Here is a 21,009-nt window from a genome sequence, read left to right on the forward strand (position 1 = left end):
GGTGAAATGTGGGGCCAGTCTTGGCTCAGTGGTAGCACTCTCACCTCCGAATCAGAAGATTTGGGGTTCAAGGCCCGCTCTCAGCACATAATCCAGACTTGATACTTTGGAACAGTACAGATTGAGTGCTGGACTGTCGGAGGTGTCGTCTTTCGGATGAGACGTTAAACTGAGGTCCCATCTGCCCTCTCAGATGGACGTAAAAAATCCCATGGTACTATCTGAAGAGGAGCAGTTGATTTCTCCCAGTATCCTGGCCAATATTTATCCCTCAACCAACATCATTGAAACAGATTATCGTGTCATTTATCTCATTACTGTTTGTGGGATCTTGCTCTGCACAAATTGGCTGCTGCATGTCCCTACATTACACTTTAGAAGTTCTATATTGGCTGTAAAGTGCCTTGGGATGTCCTGAGGTCATGAAAGGCGCTATATAAATGCAAATTCTTCTTTCTTTCTTTGAAATGCACACACAGCTGAGAGAGAAACCAAATTGGATGAAAGATGGCAGGCAGCAAACTGGATAGGAGGTGGGAAGGTTATGTCTGGCAGGAGAAGAGGTAGGGAGGCGGCAGCAAAAGAACTTAAAGGCAGATTAATCGAGAGAGGAACAGAAGGCCTAAGAGGAAGCATCTGAAGGATGAGGGGCATCAGATGTTAGGTATAAAGATATGGAAGAGTTATGAAATAAACCATGGGGTGTTTCGGATTGGCTGCCCATTGAAATCAATTGAAGTGAAAAGGAGTTGGCTTCTATAATGTGCGGGCAAACTGCAAAGCCAGTTTTACATCCAGGTGGCAAGTTGAAAATCTATGCCACAGTCATTCTTGAGGAGTCAGCCTAGACAGGCATGTCATTTGTGCGGAGTCTTATCTGCTCTCAGCAGGTGTCACTGGACAGAGAACAGGAGCTAGAGCGGTGACTAATATCTCTCCCCTCCCAAGTCCAGAGGCAGTGAGGCTCTCACCACTGGCTTGGCTTGAGATTAGCTGACTCACACAAACAAGGGTCCAAGCTTTAATGTACCATATCAGGAGTGATCCACACTCCAAATGTTAAACCATCAACATAAGAGAACCCTCACTGGTGGGCAACATTCTAAGAGTGAAGTCTGATGGTCTAATGGTCAAAGGAAAGAAGAAGGAACATGAGCATTCCAGAAACAAATTAAAAATCTTACCAAAAATAAAATGTGGAACATATGATTTGTCTGTACTAAATACAAAAATAGCTCACTCTGAACTATGTTATTAATGGTTTTGTACTTCAACTCGCTTCTATCCCTGTTGCAATCTCCATTCCATATTGCTGCGTCATATCATTCACCTACAGCCTTACTAACACATTGTCAGAGTTCTCAAATTTATAATTTTTGTGTGGAGTGCTAACCAATTACTTGTTTGTTCCCTACTCAAAGATTAAGAGTCACAAGTACGTGTGGAACATCATCTAAGCTGGACTGTATGCGATAATGCATCAAGGGGTTGAGAGGATGCAGAAATGCAAAAGGGAAACATAATAATCTGGACCTCAAGATATATCACATCCCTCAAAAAGCCTAGATTTTCCGGACTGGTAGTTGGGCAGTGCACGATTCACAGGTACCCGACCCGTAATGTACTGATCCCAGCCTGATCATAATATGGCAGTAAGCCACAGGCATGGGAAATGCCTCTCATTGGGTGCCTGTCCATTGGGACATTTCCAGCTGCTGAAAGAAGCATTTGAGGCTTGTTTGGAAGCAGTTGTGTAGGCCACAGAGCTGCTCAGGAATCCTCTCTGATGGGGCATTGGAGATCCTTTAGGAAGAAGTGAAGACGAGGTGGGAAGCTTTCTTTGGCACCGAGACCTGCAGCGTGGCCTCCATGCCAGAGGCAACGGTCTTCCGATGTGGATGCTCGGGCTGCTGCAATACAGGCCAGGAGTTCCAGAGTGGAATGGCCTATTGCTTCCATCCTCAAAAGGTATTAATAGTCAGTTCGAGAGCCCTGAGCTACAATTAGGTCTGCGGTCACACCAATCAGTCGCCATGGTAAGGTGGTGCCTAGTAGTAGTGACGTGGCTGAAATGGGCACAGATGATGATGCCGTTTCTCAGGATGCCTCTTCCGATGCCTGAACAGCTGCCAGAAAGCAGAGACGCCCAGGGTGTGCACACAGCAGCAGATGTGCCGCAGCATGTAGCAGGTCCATCCTCAGGGCCCAGCTGCTAGAAGATGAAGACCAACTCAATTCCAAGAGAATCCTAGTGATACACAGCAGCCAGCCACCTCAAGGACTAATGCTGCAGAGGAAACATGTATGTGAAGCACCAGGTTAGGGTTAAGAGGGCAAAGTTCACACACTGTCACCAAGGGGAAGCACTGTGGTAGAAAACGATAACTGCGCGTACACATGCAGTATAGTAGCAGCTTTCATCAAATGGTTTGAATGGTAGAGCCAGGAGTTGTACTGAAACAGGAAGTGATTGTTGGTGATGCCGTTATGTGTGGAGGGCACAGAGATAATGTAGACAGAACTATTATGCAGTGAGCACATTTGCAAGTTAAGTAGTCTCCTGTAGGATAGCTGCATAAATTTCTCACAGCTGGCAAATGGTTTGCTTCCATTGTCTCTTCATGCTGCTTTGGGGGTCCCTGCTGTGCTGGGGGCCTTTCTCCTCCACGACCAATGTTTTTGCGTCTTGCAGCACACAGCAACAATCCTCGAAACTTTCACAGGCAGTGTTGCTGGATATCTCCGGATCGATCCAGGCACACGAAGCGCTGCTTCAGCCTGCCAACAGCACGCTCAATGATTACGCTGGTCGAGGTACGCACCTCGCTACATCGGTGTTCAGCTGGCGACCTGGATACCACAGAGGTATCAGGTGCCACGGCTGCAGAAAATAGCCTTGATCTCTCCAAGGAGCCACCCTGATATTTGTTTTTCACAATTTGGTGGGTCACTGGGCTGCCTTAAAATGAAAGTGTTGGGACAGCGGCTGCGGGCATTTACTTGCATAATGCGGTGCTGTTGGCAGCAGGCGAGCGGAACGTTGAGATTTCAATCCTTTTCGATTTTACGGGTCAAGCTATTGTGCACCTGGGGCCACATGAGCACACGCCAGAACACTCTACACCTTTGGAAGCCTGACACTCTCATGCTATTGTTGGTTGCTCATGCCGAGCTGTGATACTTGAGGAAATAGTGCATCTGTGACTTGCTTCATGCATCCACGCACAGCTGATATTCACAATAACCCCAATGGCAACTTAAAATGACCACAACCCATGAAGATTCAGTGCGGTTGTGAGTGTTACAGCCACTGGTGTGGCTGCAGCTCTGCACACAGCATGGGACATAGCACCATTACTGCATCCCTGGTGAACCAAAGCCTCCGCAAGCACTGCCCCTTGGACATGTGGGGTTACATGCACCTCTGCAAGTATATTACAGTGTGGGAGTACTGGTGTGTGGATGAAATACTCAAGTGTAGGCTGACCAGCTCATCATCTTTCTGTTGGTCTTCCTCCTAACAGCACAGCAAAGATACTGGGGGTTTCACAGTGGAAAACCCATTGTGGAACTATGGCAGCAGATATAGAAGGCAGGGCCACAAAATAACCACTAAAGCTCCTTAATGGCAACAGGGGAAAAAACAAACGAGAAAAGCTTCAACGATTGCTTGACAGTGTTACAATCTCACTACTGGTCTTTTGAAATTTCTGTGGAGCTCAGTGCCTAGGAACCCTGAATGGTGGGTGTGTGTGTGTGTGGGGGGGGTGCAAATTAAACTGCATGCAATTGGTGTAAATGATAGTTAATTGAATGAATGACATCATCAAGTCATTACACACTAATTTATATGCCTCCACAGACTTCCTGCACCGTCTAATTCCAGTCAGAGAATCGCAACAGAGGCAAAAGTTGGCCAGAGATCTGGCTTAACACATCTCATCCAATATTACAGTTGCGTATTTTTGTTTGGCAAGCAGTTGGTGCTGTGACAAACACTGATGCGAGGCGAGTCCCTGCAACTGAACCATATGTTTTGAAGTGGAATAATATTGTACCACATGAGCTAAAATACAGTGATGTGGGGTTTTATTCAATTGCATATTAAAGAAATAATAGCAAATGTTATAAATATAATATTGCCGCATTACATGGCCATGGGCTTATAACCCGTTTGAGTCAAATTGAACTACTTTCTCTTATACTCCTGCTTTTCTACCTCCTTCAGAGTTGAGGAGTTTTTTTTTTCTAATAGTCAAACTTTATTTGAATGGAAAAAAAAATGAAACACTATTGTTAATGACATAGAATTTACTGCACAGAAACAGGCCATTCAGCCTAACAGCTCTAGGCCAGTGCTAATGCTCCATACTCTAGTTCATCTCACCCTATCCTTCTATTCCTTTTTCCCTCATGTACTTATCCAGCTTCCTCTTAAATGCATCTTTGCTATTCGCCTCAACTACTCCTTGTGGTGCCAAGTTCCACATTCTAACCACTCTCTGGGTAAAGACATTTCTCCTGAACTTCTTATTGGATTTGACTCCCCACAAGTGGAAACATCTTCTCTATGTCTACCCTATCAAACCCCTTCATCATTTTAAAGACCTCTATCAGATCACAACAACAACTTGTATTTATATAGCACCTTTAACATAGTAAAACGTCCCAAGGTGCTGCACAGGAGTATTTTAAGACAAAATATTTGACACCGATCCACATACGGATAAATTAGGGCAGGTGACCGAAAGCTTCATCAAAGAACTAGGTTTTTAGGAGCGGCTTAAAGGAGGGAAGAGAGGTAGCGAGGCGGAGAGGTTTAGGCAGGGAATTCCAGAGCTTAGGGCCTAGGCATCTGAAGGCACGGCCACCAAAGGTTGAGCAATTATAATCAGGCATGCTAAAGAGGGCAGAATTAGAGGAGCATAGATATCTCGGTGGGGGGGGGGGTTGTGGGCTGAAGGAGATTACAGAGATAGGGAGGGGCGAGGCCATGGAGGGATTTGAAAACAAGGATGAGAATTTTGAAATCGAGGCGCTGCTTAACCAGGCCTCACCCCTCAGCCTTCTCTTTTCCCCAGAGCCCCAGCCTGCTGTTCAGTCTTTCCTGATAGTTATGATCTCTTAGTTCTGGTATCGCCCTTGTAAAGCTGGAAATTAAGAGTGCAATACATTTTTCCATGAGGTATTAATCACAAGATAAATATTGACTAGCAATTCCTCCATGTATTACACAGATTTTCTAGGAATCAACTACAAACTACTTCGTGATAAATTTGCTGGGAAGACATCAGTAACATTAATTCTGCAATGTGACATTGGGCCTTAAATACTTGAACTGACAATTGTAGCTAGCACACACAATGGGGCCGACCTTCCTGCAGGTGTGGGGAATTGTCGGGTTCCCACACGAATGTAAATGGGTCTGCCAGATTGATGCAATTTTCCCTCAATTGGCCAATTCATTTCCAGCGTGTGGGAACCCTTGCTAATTGACTATTTCCAGTCAGAAAGTCACACAGTATGATGTCATCATTCGTGGTGCTTTTAAGGTCCACAGCAAGCATTGCTTCCTCTGCAGGCTTCCAAACGAACCATACAGGATGGCAGAGGAGCCCGCAGCAGCTGTGGCCAGTGCCAGACCCCGAGCTGCCTCCAAATTCGATGAAGCTTCACTGCAGGCATTATTGGATGGGGTCAGGGCCCACAGGGAGGTCCTCTTCCCTAGGTCAGGGAGGAAGAGGCCTCCCACTGAGACCAAGGCTGCATGGATGCAGGTGACAGCAGATGTCAACACGCTGGGAGTCACCAGAAGAACCTGGATACAGTGTCGGAAACGATTCCATGACCTTCACCATACAGGAAAAGTAAGTATGAAGTTTCCATCACCTCAAACTGATCCCCATTGCCTTTCCCCACCAACACTCAGCTTCAGCGCTCTCTTCCTCCACATCCCACTTCACAGTCACATCCATGCACCCTTACCCATTCCCTCTCTCTCTATGCTCACATTCACATAACTATTGAACCATGCAGCCCTCACACTCCCTCTCACTCTGATGCTTTGAACACAACTGACAACACACAGGGAGGGCCCTTGGTCTTGCAGCCTCACACCATCTTTGTCTCCCTCTAAGTATCTATGCTATGCAATCTCTACACTCACTCCTTCCTTCTCACTCAAACTCCACTTGTCTCCCTCATTGCAGGAAAAGATAACTCACAACAACAGAGAGCGAGCCAGGACTGGAGGAGGCCCACCCTCAATAGCCCACCTGACCCCCTGGGAGGAAGGAGTGCTGGAAATTGTCGGGGCTGATGTGGCTGCGGAAGTTGGGAAAGGAGAGACAGGGGCAGTCCCGCAAGCTGGTGACAGAATAGTTTTCCATCTCTCTCATTGACATAGCATGAGTCGCTGTTATGATTCTGAAGCTACATCATTTGGTCTTATGAACATCTGCAAAATCCAATGTGCATGTAACCTTGGCATCACATCGCTAACTCCTTCCTTTACTCCCCCACAGGACCATCGAGAGCCCCCGTCCCCACTGCGGAGGAGGAGGAGGCTGAGCAGCCAGACTCCTCAGAGGAAGCTCCAACCTCTGAGGGCGCAGAATTCAGCGCACCCAGCACCAGTGCAGACACTCACACCTCAGTGGGACCTTCGCGAGATAGAGTAGTGTTGTCACCTGGTGTATCACAGCTCACAAGTGAGCATCAGCAAATGTTGGAGACAGGGACAGCAGTGGAGAGTCCTCGTCAGAGGGCGCAGGACTCTGCTAGCTCAGCTCAGCTGCATGTCGACCCTCTGCCTCTGGGTCCATCCGCAAGAGAAGAGGTGATGGATTTCCATGCACAGATGCAGGAGTCTCTGGCAGGTTTTGTCTCCAGGGTCGCTGCGAGTGTGGAGCGAATGGAGGAGTCTATAGCGAACATGAGCAGAGCCTTTGTGAAGTCATTGGCGCATGAACGCATCACCACGGAAAGGATGGCAACCTCCATGGAAAGGATGGCTGCAGTAGAGGAGAGGATGGCTACGGCCATGGAAGAGCTAAGTCACCAGAGTGCTGAAAACATGGTGAGTGTTCAGAATAGACTGACATCTCTGGAGGAGCGATGGTCAGCTATTGAACAGAGAAATCAGACCTTCATGGCAGGCCCTCTGAGTAGGACTGCCATTGTAGAAACGGGTCCCCATGGCCCCCCTGATGTGCAGCAAGCTGCTCTCAAGCCACTTGCAGGCACTGAGGGGGACCTGACCCATGAGAGGGAGGTTGGTGGCAGACCTCAAGGAAGTGGGGGCTCCTCTCCAAGCGCTCACACTTCCATGCCACTGCAGAGCCCTCGGTCAGAGCCCCGCCGGAGTCCACACCCAAAGGAGATAGAGGTCTCAACCCCTGCACAGCTGCAGGAGCAGCAGAATGCTAAAGAGCCCTCACAGGCTCGCCATCCCAGAGGACGCCCGCCAAAGGTGTCGAGACAGGAGCAGCAGGAAAGTGAGCAAGGGGCCTCCACATCTGCTGAAGCCACAGGGGAACCACTACGTAGGAGCACGCGTAAGAGGAAAATAAAGCACTAATAGTCACAAGGGTAGTCACTTGGGTGAAATGTTGTGTTTATTTGAAAAATGCCATCAGCTGGTTATTGCAAATAAAATTTCTGATGGCAACTTCTGCAGTTGTGGCGTGTGTCATTTCGCAAATGGGGCTGGAGGTCCTCTAATGCCAAGAGGGGAAGGAAAAAAAGGCCTCCCATGCTTCTGGTAGGTGCCTCAGTTGAGGAAGTGCTGAGTGAGGGTGGAGAGGGGGGCTTCCCAGGAGCTCACACTGGAGAAGTGTGTGAGGCTCCAACCTTCCACAGCTGTGCCTAATGCTGGAACAAGTTGCCCCAAGCCTGAAACAACAAGGTCCTGCAACCTACAAATGCTGTCTGATTAAATCTCTTCTTTCCTGATTGACCTGCAGCTGATAGTCAGCAATCCGATATTGTTCACGCCAGCTTTCATCAGCGGGGCTCCCACCAGGCTTGTTTAAGGTGGGAAAAGGCTGAAAATAGCAAGGGCCCCTTAAAATGGCATTAGAGATGCCAATTATTGGTGATTAAGGTGCCTGAAGACCAGTCCCGTCTGCTGCGAGCGGGACTGATTCGGGTCGGAAACGTCTGGGTGAAAATCGGACGGGGCATCAGGCCGGGGTGGGGAGGTCGCGACCCCCTATTGCGATTTCCCCCCCCCCCCCCCCACACGCCTGAAAGCCCACCTGACGGCTCCAGGAAAATCGTCCCCAATGACTCAAGAATTTACAAACCCCACTATTTAAAATGAAAATCGTATGGGCTGCAGTTCAGGTTTTTTTCAGCGATCTACAATTTCTATCTCATAGTAATTCCTATGCATCCACTATTCCACCTTTAATGTACAGATACAGTACTCGGGATGTTTCAGTCAGTAAAGCAGTTTGGGATGACCCCCACAGGGAAGCAGCATTAAACCCATTATTTGCACATTAACATCACTGATACTGAGATGGTGCCAGCTGAAATTATGTATGCTACCTATAGAGTGTGAAAAGAATGACCCTCCATTTATATGGTGCCTTTCATGAGCTCCAGATGTTTCAAAGCACTTCACAGCCAGTGAAGTACTTTTGAAGTGTAGTCACTGTTTATACAATGTGCGCAGAGCTAGGTTGCAAAACAGCAATGAGTTGAATGACCAGATAATCTGGGTTTTTTTTTAATGATATTGGCTGAGGTATAAATGTTGGCCAGGACAACAGAAGAACTCCTCTGCCTTTCTTCAAATAGTGCCATGGGATCGTTTATGTCCACCTGACAGGGCAGATGAGGCCACGACTTCAATGACTCATCCTCAGGACGGCACCTCCGACAGTACAGCACTCCCTAAGTACTACACTGAAGTGATGGCCTAGATTATGTGATCAAGACTCTGAAGTGGAGCTTGAACCCACGACCTTCTGGCTCAGAGGTGAGAGTGCTACTACTGAATCAAGGCTGACACCAGTGAAGCAATGGGATAACCAAAAAAGGGCTCAGTTGCCATGCCTCATTAGGGCAGTATGCCATAATCTAGCATAGCGATGTCCTGTCGTAAAACAGCTCTTTTATCCAACGTCATAATTTACAATGAATTGTAGCATGCTTATGCAACAGGGCACCAAAATTTCATCAGTTATTAAACATGGCTCCGCTTGGTGCTCAGATGCCATCTCTTCCACAGAACAGAGCACAGCAGCGCGGGCATTTCAATCAGAAACTAACGGGGTGAAATTGTCTTTGGCGGTATCAGCCTTGTATATATCTGGAAATGAAGAGTGCAATACTATAATACATTTTTTCCTTGAGCAATTAATCACAAGATAGTGATAAATTTGCTGGAAAGACATCAGTGCCATTAATACTGCAATGTGAACATTGGGCCTTTAATCCTTGAACTGACAATTGCAGCTAGCACACACAATGACTCAAGAATTTACAAACCCCACTATTTAAAATGAAAACCATATGGGCAATAGCAAATCATCCTTGTTTTACACCGCGCTCGATCTTCTTTTCCATTGGTGGTGGAAGAAAAGCTAAAAGATTGTGCCTGTATGTAGATGATATACAGTTGCTGTCCAGGTCCCCAGCAGAGTTAGAGGCATTAACTCGTGACATAAGAGGGAGTAACATGGTTTTGCTGGAAACATGAAGTGTTTGGGGATTTTATCTCTGAACTACAGATATCTGCTGTGATCAATGATAATTACGGTGAAGTAGTGCCCCATTAAGATGGATTTGGAGAGATGGAGGAACTGACTGATGTCACTCTGCAGATAAGTCAACACATAGGAAAGGATAAAATTAACTGTTCAATAGCAATAAATTTCAATATTAATAAATATTGCTGCTAATCACCCCAAGCCAAGAAGGAGATTTCCTGACATCAGTGACAAAATTTGCGTGGAATACGAAGAAGAAAAATAATAGAGAAAGATAGAGGAGATTTACCGAATCCAACTGTAATAGTCAATTTTAAGGAGTGCCAGAACATCTCAAGGAAACCCAGATCTTCCAGAGTTATAATGGAAAGGGGTTTGGTGGGCAGAGTACAATTTGAAAATCTAAAAAAAAGTTACAGAATAAAAACAGATCAATCAGCATCTGAAGGAGGATTGTAAGTTAATATTTCCAATCAAGCCCTGCATCAAATCTCAGCTCCAGGCAAGGATCAGACCCCAAATGTCAATCGAGCTTTCAAGTTCAGGGGCTGATGGATTGACCAGTTGTGCATTTCCAGCATTATCTGTTTTCGTATCACATTTCCAGCATTCATGTTTTTTCCTTTTTATGTTCAGAAAATGAGGAATATGATACACGGGAACACAGAGGAAAAATTCCACTTTAAAGATGGAGGGAAAAGAAAAAGAAAATTCACAGCAAAACTAAATATTAATTCACAAATGGGAGGCAGAGTATTTTGCACTGTACTAGTAGGGGCAAGAGTAGAAAGTTTTCAGGCATTGCACTTGCCACACCTCCACTCCTCTGTTAACAAGGAAAATTACAGAAAATGAAAGGCAGAAAGTATTGCAACACATACATGCTGCAATAAGTCTATTTTGTAGCTATTTAGTTACAAAACCAGGGCAACATACTTTGGTCACAGAATAGATCTCAGTTTAATAGTTTTATTTAAACATTACCAAAAAATGTCAGGACTTTAATTTACTCTTGAGCTTTGCAAGATAATGCAAGGGAGAGAAGCAAAGCTGGAAATGGAAGGCAGAAAATGAGTTAAATAACAACAGAAAATGCTGGAAAAACTCAGCAGGCCAGGCAACATCCGTGGAGAGAAATTAGAGTGACGTTTCGGGTCTAACCCTTTTTCAAACTGGAAAGAAAATAAAATAGATCGAAGGCAGGGCTGCGATAGAACAAAAGAAGTAAAAGAGACATTAAGAGGTATTCAAAACCAGACGAGATGGTAATAGGACAGTGGAGACAAAAGGCGGCTGAGATTAGGTGTGAAGTGTACTGGCAGGATGAGAGACAGCTGCCATGTGGGAGAGAGAAAAAAAAAAAGGAAAGGGGGGGGGGGGGGAAGGGAAGATCCAAAACAAAGGGGTGGGGAAAAAAAAGTAAAAATGAAATAGGGGCCAAGGTTATGATCTGAAATTGTTGAACTCGATATTGAGTCCGGAAGACTGCAAAGTGCCTAATCGGAAGATGAGGTGCTGTTCCTCGAGTTTACGTTGAGCTTCCGTGGAACAATGCAAGAGGCCGAGGACGGTGAGGTCCGAGTGGGAATGGAGCGGTGAATTAAAATGACAGGCGACCGGAAGCTCGGGGTCACCCTTACAGACTGAATGGAGGTGTTCCACAAAGCGGTCACCCAATCTGCGTTTGGTCTCCCCAATGTAGAGGAGACCGCATCGTGAGCAGCGAATACAGTATACTAGATTGCAAGAAGTACAAGTAAATCGCTGTTTCACCTGGAAGGGGTGTTTGGGGCCCTGGACAGTGGGAAGTATAGGGGCAGGTGTTACATCTCCCGCGCTTGCACGGGAAGGTGCCAGGCGAGGGGGAAGGGCTGTTGGGGGTGATAGAGGAGTGGACTAGGGTGTCTCGGAGGGAGCGGTCACTATGGAATGCTGAAAGGGGAGGGGAGGGGAAGATGCGTTTGGTGGTGGGATCACTTTGGAGGTAGCGGAAATGGCGGAGGATGATCCGTTGGATGTGGAGGCTGGTGGGGTGAAAGGTGAGGACAAGGGGAACCCTATCGTGGTTCCGGGAGGGAGGGGCAGGGGTGAAGGCAGAAGTGCGGGAGATAGAACGGACACGGTCGAGGGCCGTGTCAACCACGGTAGAGGGGAATTAGTTAAGCCTGTTTGGTAGGCAGAGGAAACAAAGGCTACAAACTAGACAACAAGGGAGTTTGGCACTGCTAAATGCAAGGAGTCTAGGGAATAAAGCAGATGAGCTGAGGGCACAGATAGACACGTGGGAGTGTGATATTATAGCTATTACTGAGACATGGCTGAAAGAAGGGCAGCTCAACATTCCTGGTTACAGGAATTTCAGACAAGATAGAGGGGGGATAAAAAAGGAGGGGGTCACAATATTGATTAAAGAATCAATTACAGCTGTGAGGAGGGAGGATATCTTGGAAGTATCATCAAATGAGGACATGTGGGTTGAACTGAAAAACAATTAAGGGGCAATCACACTGCTGGGAGCGTACTATAGACCCCCAAACAGTCAGAGGGAGATAGAAGAGCAAATATGTAGGCAAATTTCTGAGACGTGCAAAAATAGGGCAGTAATAGTAGGGGATTTCAACTTCCCTAATATTAACTGGGATAAAATTAGTATGAAAGGTATAGAGGGAGCAGAATTCTTGAAATGCATTCAGGAGAACTTTTTTTAGCAAGTACATAGCAAGCCCAACAAGAGAGGGGGCGGTTCTGGACCTAGTTTTAGGGAATGAAGCTGGGCAGGTGGAAAGGGTATCAGTGGGAGAGCATATTGATGGTAGTGATCATAATTCAGTTAGATTTAGGGTAGTTATGGAAAAGGACAAGAATGGACCAGGAATAATAGTTCTCAATTGGTGAAAAGCTAATTTTACTGAGCTGAGATGTGATTTAGCCAAAGTGGACTGGAGATAGAAACTTGAAGGTAAATCAGTGTCAGAGCAGTGGGAGGCATTCAAGGAGGAGATAGTGAGGGTTCAGAGCAAGTATGTTCCCTTAAAAAAAACAAATCTAGAGCTCCCTGGATGTCAAGGGGCATACAGGGTAGGATAAAGAAAAAAAAGGGAAGCTTATGACAGATACCGAGGAATCAATACTGTAGAAATCCTAGAGGAGTATGGAAAGTGCAGGGGTGAAATCAAAAGGAAATTAGGAAAGCAAAGAGAGAGCATGAAAAAAATATTGGCAAGTAAAATCAAGGAAAACCCAAAGATGTTTTATAAATACATTAAGAGCAAGTGGATAACTAACGTAAGAGTAGGGCCTATTAGGGACCATAAAGGTAACCTGTGTGTGGAAGTGGAAGACATGGGTATGGTTCTTAATTAATACTTTGCGTCTGTTTTCACAAAGAGAGGGACGATGCAGACATTACAATCAGGGAGGATGAGTGTGAAATATTAGATGAAATAAACAGTGAAAGAGGAAGTATTAAGGGATTTGGCATTTTTGAAAGTGGCTAAATCCCCAGGCCTGGATGAAATGTATCCCAGACTGTTAAGAAGTAAGAGAGGAAATAGCAGCTCTGCTCATCATTTTCCAATCCTCTCTGGCTACCGGTGTGGTGCCAGAGGACTGCTAACATGTTACCGTTGTTTAAAAAGGGAGAAAGGAATAGACCGAGTAATTACAGGCCAGTCAGCCTAACCTTGGTGGTGGGAAAAGTATTGGAAAAATTCTGAGGGACAGGATAAATCTTCATTTAGAAAGACACAGATTAATCAGGGACAGTCACCATGGATTTGTTAAGGGAAGGTCGTGTCTGACTAACTTGATTGAATTTTTTGAGGAGGTAACAAGGAGGGTCGATGAGGGTAGTGCATTTGATGTAGTCTATATGGATTTTAGCAAAGCTTTTGATAAGGTCCCGCATGGCAGACTGGTCACGAAAATAAAAGCCCATGGGATACAAGGCAAAGTGGCAAGTTGGATCCAGAATTGGCTCAGAGGCAGGAAACAAAGGGTAATGGTCAAAGGGTGTTTTTGTGACTGGAAGGCCATTTCCGGTGGGGTTCCGTAGGGCTCAGTACTGGGTCCTTTGCTTTTTGTGGTATATATCAATGATTTGGACTTGAATGTAGGAAGTATGATTAAGAAGTTTGCAGATGATACAAAAATTGGCCATTTGGTTGATAATGAAGAAGAAAGCTGCAGACTGCAGGAAGATATCAATGGACTGGTCAGGTGGGCAGAACAGTGGCAAATGGAATTCAATCCGGAGAATTGTGAGGTAATGCAGTTGGGGAGGGCTAACAAGGCAAGGGAATACACTATAAATGGTAGGACACTGAGAAGTGCAAAGGATCAGAGGGACCTTGGAGTGCATGTCCACAGATCCCTGAAGGTAGCAGGACAGGTAGATAAGGTGGTTAAGAAGGCATACAGGATACTTGCCTTTATTAGCCGAGGCATAGAATATAAGAGCAGGGAGGTTATGATGGAGCTGTACAAAACGCTAGTTAGGCCGCAGCTAGAATACTGCGTGCAGTTCTGGTCACCACATTACAGGAAGGATGTGATTGCACTGGAGGGTGCAGAGGAAATTTCAAGGATGTTGCCTGGGCTGGGAATTTTAGCTATGAGGAAAGATTGGATAGGCTGGGGTTGTTTTCTTTGGAACAGAGAAGGCTGAGGGGAGACATAATTGAGGTGTATAAAATTATGAGGGGCCTAGATAGAGTGGTTAGGAAGGACCTATTTCCCTTAGCAGGAGGGGTCAATAACCAGGGGGCATAGTTTCAAGGTAAGGGGCAGGAGGTTTAGAGGGGATTTGAGGGGAAAAAAATTCACCCAGAGGGTGGTGAGGGTCTTGAACTCACTGCCTGAAAGGGTGGTAGAGGCAGAAACCCTCATCACATTTAAAAAGTACTTGCATATGCCATAGCATACAAGGCTACGGACCAAGCTGGAAAATGGGATTAGAATAGACAGGGCTTGATGGCCGGCGCGGACACGATGGGCCTCGTTCTGTGCTGTATGACTCTATGGGCCCGATTTTGTGGCTTGTGTGGGAAATGGTCGGATTCCCCCGAATGTGGGGTTCTGACACACAAAAAAATGTCAGCCAGCTCCATGCAATTTTCCCTCAAGTGGCCAATTAATTTCCAGCATGTGGGCAGCCTTGCTAATTGTCCATTTCTAGTCAGAAAGCCCCACAGTATGATGTCATCATTCGTGGTGCTTTCAAGGTCCATAGCAAGCACTGCATCCTCTGAAGGCTTCCAAACGAACCATACAGGATGGCAGAGGAGCCTGCAGCAGCTGTGGCTAGTGCCAGACCCCGAGCTGCCTCCAAATTCGACGAAGCTTCACTGCAGGCATTATTGGATGGGATTAGGGCCCACAGGGAGGTCCTCTTCCCTAGGTCAGGCAGGAAGAGGCCTCCCACTGAGACCAAGGCTGCATGGATGCAGGTGTCAGCAGATGTCAACTCGAATGTGCATGTAACCTTGGCATCACATCTCTAACTCATTCCTCTACTCCCCACAGTACCATCCAGAGCCCCCATCCCCACTGTGGAGCAGGAAGAGGCTGTGCAGCCAGACTCCTCAGAGGAAGCTCCAACCTCTGAGGGCGCAGCGTCAGCAGACGTAAGCGCACCCAGCACCAGCGCAGACACTCGCACCTCGGGGGGACCTTCGGGACATAGTGTTGTCACCTGGTGTTTCACAGCTCACAAGTGAGCCTCAGCAGATTCTGGAGACAGGGACAGCAGTGGAGAGTCCTCGTCGGAGGGCGCAGGACTCTGCCAGCTCAGCTCAGCTGCGCTGCATGTCGACCCTCTGCCTCTGGGTCCATCCGCAAGAGAAGAGGTGATGGATCTCCATGCACAGTGAATGGAGGAGTCCATAGCGACCATGAGCAGAGCCTTTGTGGAGTCATTGGCGCATGAACGCATCACCATGGAAAGGTTGGCAACCTCCATGGAGGAGATAACTCGCCAGGGTATGGAAAACATGGTGAGTGCTCATAAGAGAATGACATCTCTTGAGCAGCGTTGGCCATCTATTGAACAGAGAAACCAGACCTTCATGGAAGTCCTTCTGAGTAGGACTGCCAGTGCAGAAACGGGTCCCCATGGCCCCCTAAAGCGCAGCAAGGTGCTCTCAAGCCACTTCCAAGCGCTGGCCCCTTCTGGCCTGTGCAGCTTCAGGTGAGTGAGCAGCAGCCTGGTGCTCATCCTGCTGTTCCTGGTTCTGCTGCTGCCGCCTCTGCTGCTGGAGATCCTCTAATGGCAAGAAGGGAAGGGAAAAAAGGCGTCCCATGCTTCTTGTAGATGCCTCCGCTGAGGAAGCGCTGAGGGAGGGTGGCGAGAGCGGCTTCCCAGGAGATCGCATTGGAGAAGTGTGTGAGGCTCCAACCTTCCACAGCTGTGCCCAAGCCTTGAAGAAGTAGCCCCAAACCTGCAACAACAAGGTCCTTCAACATACAAATGCTGTCCCTTTAAATCGCAGCTTTCCCTGACCTGCAGCTGACAGCAAGCAAGCTTGCTTCATGCCAGGTTTCATCAGCGGGGTTCCCCGCAGGCGTGTTTAGCGTGGGGAACCCCTGAAAGTCACAACGGCCCCTGAAAATCGGCTTAAACAAGGTAATAAGTGGTAATTAGTGTTCCGACGGCCAGTCCCGCCAGCGGCGGGCAGGACTGATTCGGGTCGGAGAGAAACAGCGGTCCGAAAGTCGGACGGGGCGGGGAATCAGGCGGGGGGGGGGGGGTCGCGACCCACTTTTTCGGCGATTTTCGGCCCCCGGCCGCCTGAAAAGCCGCTCGACGGCTGCCAGAAAATCGGGGCCAATGACTCAGTGTCTATTAGCCTAGTGAAGATAACAACAAGCTTTTAGGGCTATGCATAGTCACCCGTCTTCATTTTTGGTTCTGCAATCCTAAGAGTGTCAGACTGTGGTTTCTTCCAGCACAGACAGTACCATCCACTGTGTGTAACAAGATTGTGAGTGGATTATGGAGTAGCTCTGCATCCTACCTATTTCTGGCTATCTTGGGTTTTTTTTTAGACCGTTTCTCTCCAGCACTTGTTGTTGAGTGGCTAACCATCTCCCAAAAAATGTATTTTTGGCTCCTTGATACATAGTTCATTGGAGTGCTAACATACTAGGAAACAGCTGTGAGGGAGACACATGCTTGATCATCACTGTGGTTACTGGACCAGTTTCAGTGAGTGGGAGGTGGGATAGTCTAGTCTCTAGTCTAGTCTCTCAATGGTGTTCCCAGGATAACTCTCCAACTATAAACAGGCAGAGGAGGGAGCCCTCCTGCATTACATAGACATAGAATCATAGAATGGTTACAGCACAGAAGGAGGCCATTCGACCCGTCCCAGCTCTCTGCAAGAGCACTTCAGCTAGTCCCACTCCCCCACCCTTTCCCCGTAGCCCTGCAATTTTTTTTCCTTCAGGTACTTATCCAATTCCCTTCTGAAAGCCATGATTGAATCTGCCTCCACCACCCTCTCGGGCAGTGCATTCCAGATCATAACCACTCGCTGCATAAAAAAGTTTTTCCTTATGTCGCCTTTGGTTCTTCTGCCAATCACCTTAAATCTGTGTCCTCTGGTTCTCGACCCTTCCGCCAATGGCAACAGTTTCTCTCTAAATATACCATTACCACTGGAAGTTACTTTGATGCATACTGAATAGTACAGAGCAGGTCCTTGGACACGAATCACGCAGAGGGCAAAGTAACTTGGTAAAGACACAACACAACTTAGCGTAGCACTGTGACAGGAGGTTGGACTTGAACACTGGGGTTTAGTTAACTGAGAACATTTTTTAAAAAGAGATGATGGAAATAGGCTTTCCTTACGAATCCAGCCAAGCCAGACATCTGAATAGATAAAATGACAGGCTTATGTCCAAATACAATACGCTAGTCTGAGTGAATATGATTAGATTGTCACCAGAAGTGTTCAACCATACGTGTGACGCACACATTCCTAAATCCCACAATAAACTAATAATATCCCCAGCAGTGTGGCTCGCCAACCTGTAACCATCAGCAGGACTGTAACAAGACCTCAATTTATCAGGCAAATTTTACACTGACTGTTGACTTAAAAAGAGGTCTTGTGCAGATTGGCCAATCAAAAGCTCTACGTTTTTCCCCCTCAATTCATAAATAAATGCCATCTTTCCAATCAAATTTAATGCTTTATCATACATCTCAGAAACCTCTCAATGCTTCACCTACAATTAATTACTTTGAAGTACAATAACTGTTGTTATATAGGCAAATGAGCCATCCATTTTGTACACAAGATCCCACAAAACAGCAACAAGGTAAATGTCCAGTCAATCTGTTATTGCTCATGTTGCTTGAGAGAGGAATTTTAGCCAGGACACCGAGAGGCCTCCATTCTGATTGTCAAACTGTGTCTGAACCCCTCGAAGGCTTAAGGCAGACGAATTGTTCACAACAGCTAAGTGGAGGGATGTGGACAACACCACTCCCTTTGAAGCTGGGAGTTCAAGGTCCTGCTGCCGGAATGCATCAAAGGAGCGTGGCCCTGTTTGGGGCTAAAGGCTACCCTCCAGTAAAAGGACTGGTGCCAGCTGCATGGAGAGAAGTCAGCGACGGAGTTAGTGGAATCCATGAGACCTGGTTGAAAATTAGGAAGAAGTTTGCTGGCACCAGAAGGAAGGCGAGGGCAAGAAAGCTCTCGACTTTTATCTATATTTCTCCTGGGGGGTCCATCGAGCATGCCACAAATCTAAGTTGGGAACTCCCACACCCTCTGGGAGGTATTATTTCAAGCACTGTGCATAGATCCCTGAAGGCAGCAGGACAGGTAGATAAGGTGGTTAAAAAGGCATATGGGATACTTGCCTTCATTAGCCGAGGCATAGAATATAAGAGCAGGGAGGTTACGATGGAGCTGTACAAAACGCTGGTTAGGCCACAGCTGGAATACTGTGTGCCGTTCTGGTCACCACACTATAGGAAGGATGTGATTGCATTGGAGAGAGTGCAGAGGAGATTCACCAGGATGTTACCTGGGCTGGAGTGCTTCAACTAGAGACTGGACAGGCTGGGGTTGTTTTCCTTAGATCAGAGAAGGCTGAGGGGGCCCTGATTGAGGTGTACAAAATTATGAGGGGCATCGATAGGGTAGATAGAAAGGAACTTTTCCCCTTAGTAGAGGGGTCAATAACCAGGGGGCATAGTGCCAGGATAAGGGGCAGGAGGTTTAGAGGGGATTTGAGGAAAAACTTTTTCACCCAGAGAGTGGTTGGAATCTGGAACTCGCTGCCTGAAAGGGTGGTAGAGGCAGGAACCCTCACAACATTCAAGAAGCATTTAGATGAGCACTTGAAACGCCATAGCATACAAGGCTACGGACCAAGTGCTGGAAAATGGGATTAGAATAGACAGGGCTTGATGGCCGGCGCGGACACGATGGGCCAAAGGGCCTCTTTCTGTGCTGTATAACTATGGCCTAGAAATTCAGTATAGCCACGTTTGGGGCGCTACAGCATGGCGTTCGCTAACTTTTGCGCCCGGCGCAACTTAGCGCCACCTTCGCCGATATTCAGTTGCATCGCCCCAAGAGGTTGCTGCTGCGCTAAAGCAGGCGATGCACGACTATCATTAGGCGCTAAGCCGGCGATCCGGGGTGCAAACACCGAAGGCGGGCGCAGCGCAGGTGCGGCGAGTTGCTCACTGAGGGCAGATAGTCAGGCGCCGGTCAGCACTTAAAGGGGGAGGGTGGAATTGCTTGGCTGCCACGCCCTGCACACTGCAGCCCTAAGGCAAGGCCTGAACACTGCTTCTGGAACAGCTCCACGTCCAGGAGAATGGAGAAGGCCAGGGAGAGCACGCAGCGCTTCGGCGAGGGTGGCCTGAGGCTGCTGGTTGGCGCAGTGGACCGCAGGCGTATCCTCTTCCCTGAGGGTGGCAGGAGGCCGCTGCCCGCCGAATATCGGAAAGCACGGAGGGATGTGGCAAACAGGGTCACGTCCAACAGCGTGGTTGGCAGGACACCAACCCAGTGCTGGAAAAAATTCAACGACCTCACTCGGGTTGTCAGGGTGAGTACCCTTTCCAGTATCCTCCTCATCCCTGCATGTGCACCTCACTTTATGGCCAAGCAGGTCTGAAAGCCCTAATGGCCAGCAGCTATGGGACTGTCATGAAAAGCACTTGCGCAATCAAGACTTTAGACACTGTCAGGGCTATTCGACCATGGGAGGCAGTGCGGGCAAGATCAGGGCTTGACACTGTACTTAGAGGCGGTCCTTTCTCTTGCAGGCCAAACTGGCGCATAACAGAAGACAGCAGCAACAGACCGGGGAAGGCTGTCCTGACCTGAAACAGCTGAGCGACCTCGAGCAGCGAGTGGAGCGGATCATGGCAGGCCGGCTGAGTGGCCCCGTCGCCACTGGAGATGCTGACCCTGTTCTGGGCACCAATGGTAAGGTCATCACCTTTTTGACCTCTCCCTTTCCACTTGCGCCTCACGCCAGCATCCTTTGCCACTATCGAACCAATGCAGTGCACAGCAGCACTCATGCCTCCCTCGCTGCCACCCTGTCCTCACTCTAAAGCAACTCTTGTGCCTCCCTGCTTTCAGATGGTGACTCGCCAGGTGAGGAGGCGGCCCCTCAAGCTGGCACTGTGTCCGAGTCAGACATAGAGGAGAAGGAAGAGGAAGCCAGCCCATCAGGGACACCCTCAGTCGAGGCAGCCCATGGCCATGATGGTGACACGTCTTCCCTGGAGGGGAGCAGGGGGGAAGGGTCGGAGGATAGTGAAGCTCCGGGGACCAGCGGGCTGCAGCAACACGGGAGGGGTGGGGAAGCTCGGCGGCCTTCTCCCCGGAGGGTGAGTGCGACCTCCAGTCCTGCTACAGTGAGCGCAGAGGAGGTGCGGCTCCTAGCGGAAATGGGCGCCCAGGCTGAGCGCAGGTACACTGAGCTCATGGCTGCAGTGGCAAGGATGCCTGACTCCATAGAGTCACTGGCAAGGAGTGTGCAGGAATTCGGGGCAGCACAGGCCAGGAGTCTGCAACAATTCAGTGCAGCACAGGCCAGGAGTCTGCAGGACATCGCGGCAGCACAGGCTAAGAGTCAGCAGGACTTCGCTGCTTCACAGGCGGCTTCTAGCCAAGTGCTCAGTCGTGCCGTGCATTCACTGGCTGCTGTCATGCAGACACAGACCAGGGCCACACGGGCACTAACTGCTGCCACACTCGCTGGATCGGCCAGGCATCGCCGGGGCACTCGCTGTGTCGCAGCAGCCCAGCAG

The 21,009-nt window shown here is 48.1% G+C and overlaps 1 protein-coding gene across 4 annotated transcripts in view; it reads right to left on the bottom strand.

Annotated features, from left to right (window-relative positions):
* LOC147105284 (differentially expressed in FDCP 6 homolog) overlaps positions 1-21,009 on the bottom strand; it is a 200,855-nt gene that overhangs the window by 128,819 nt on the left and 51,027 nt on the right. The gene's annotated exons all lie outside the window — the stretch shown is intronic.

This window comes from Somniosus microcephalus, chromosome 18 (assembly GCF_052327205.1).
Source record: "Somniosus microcephalus isolate GS21.2 chromosome 18, FLI_Smic_1.0, whole genome shotgun sequence".
NCBI classification, from domain to species: domain Eukaryota; kingdom Metazoa; phylum Chordata; class Chondrichthyes; order Squaliformes; family Somniosidae; genus Somniosus; species Somniosus microcephalus.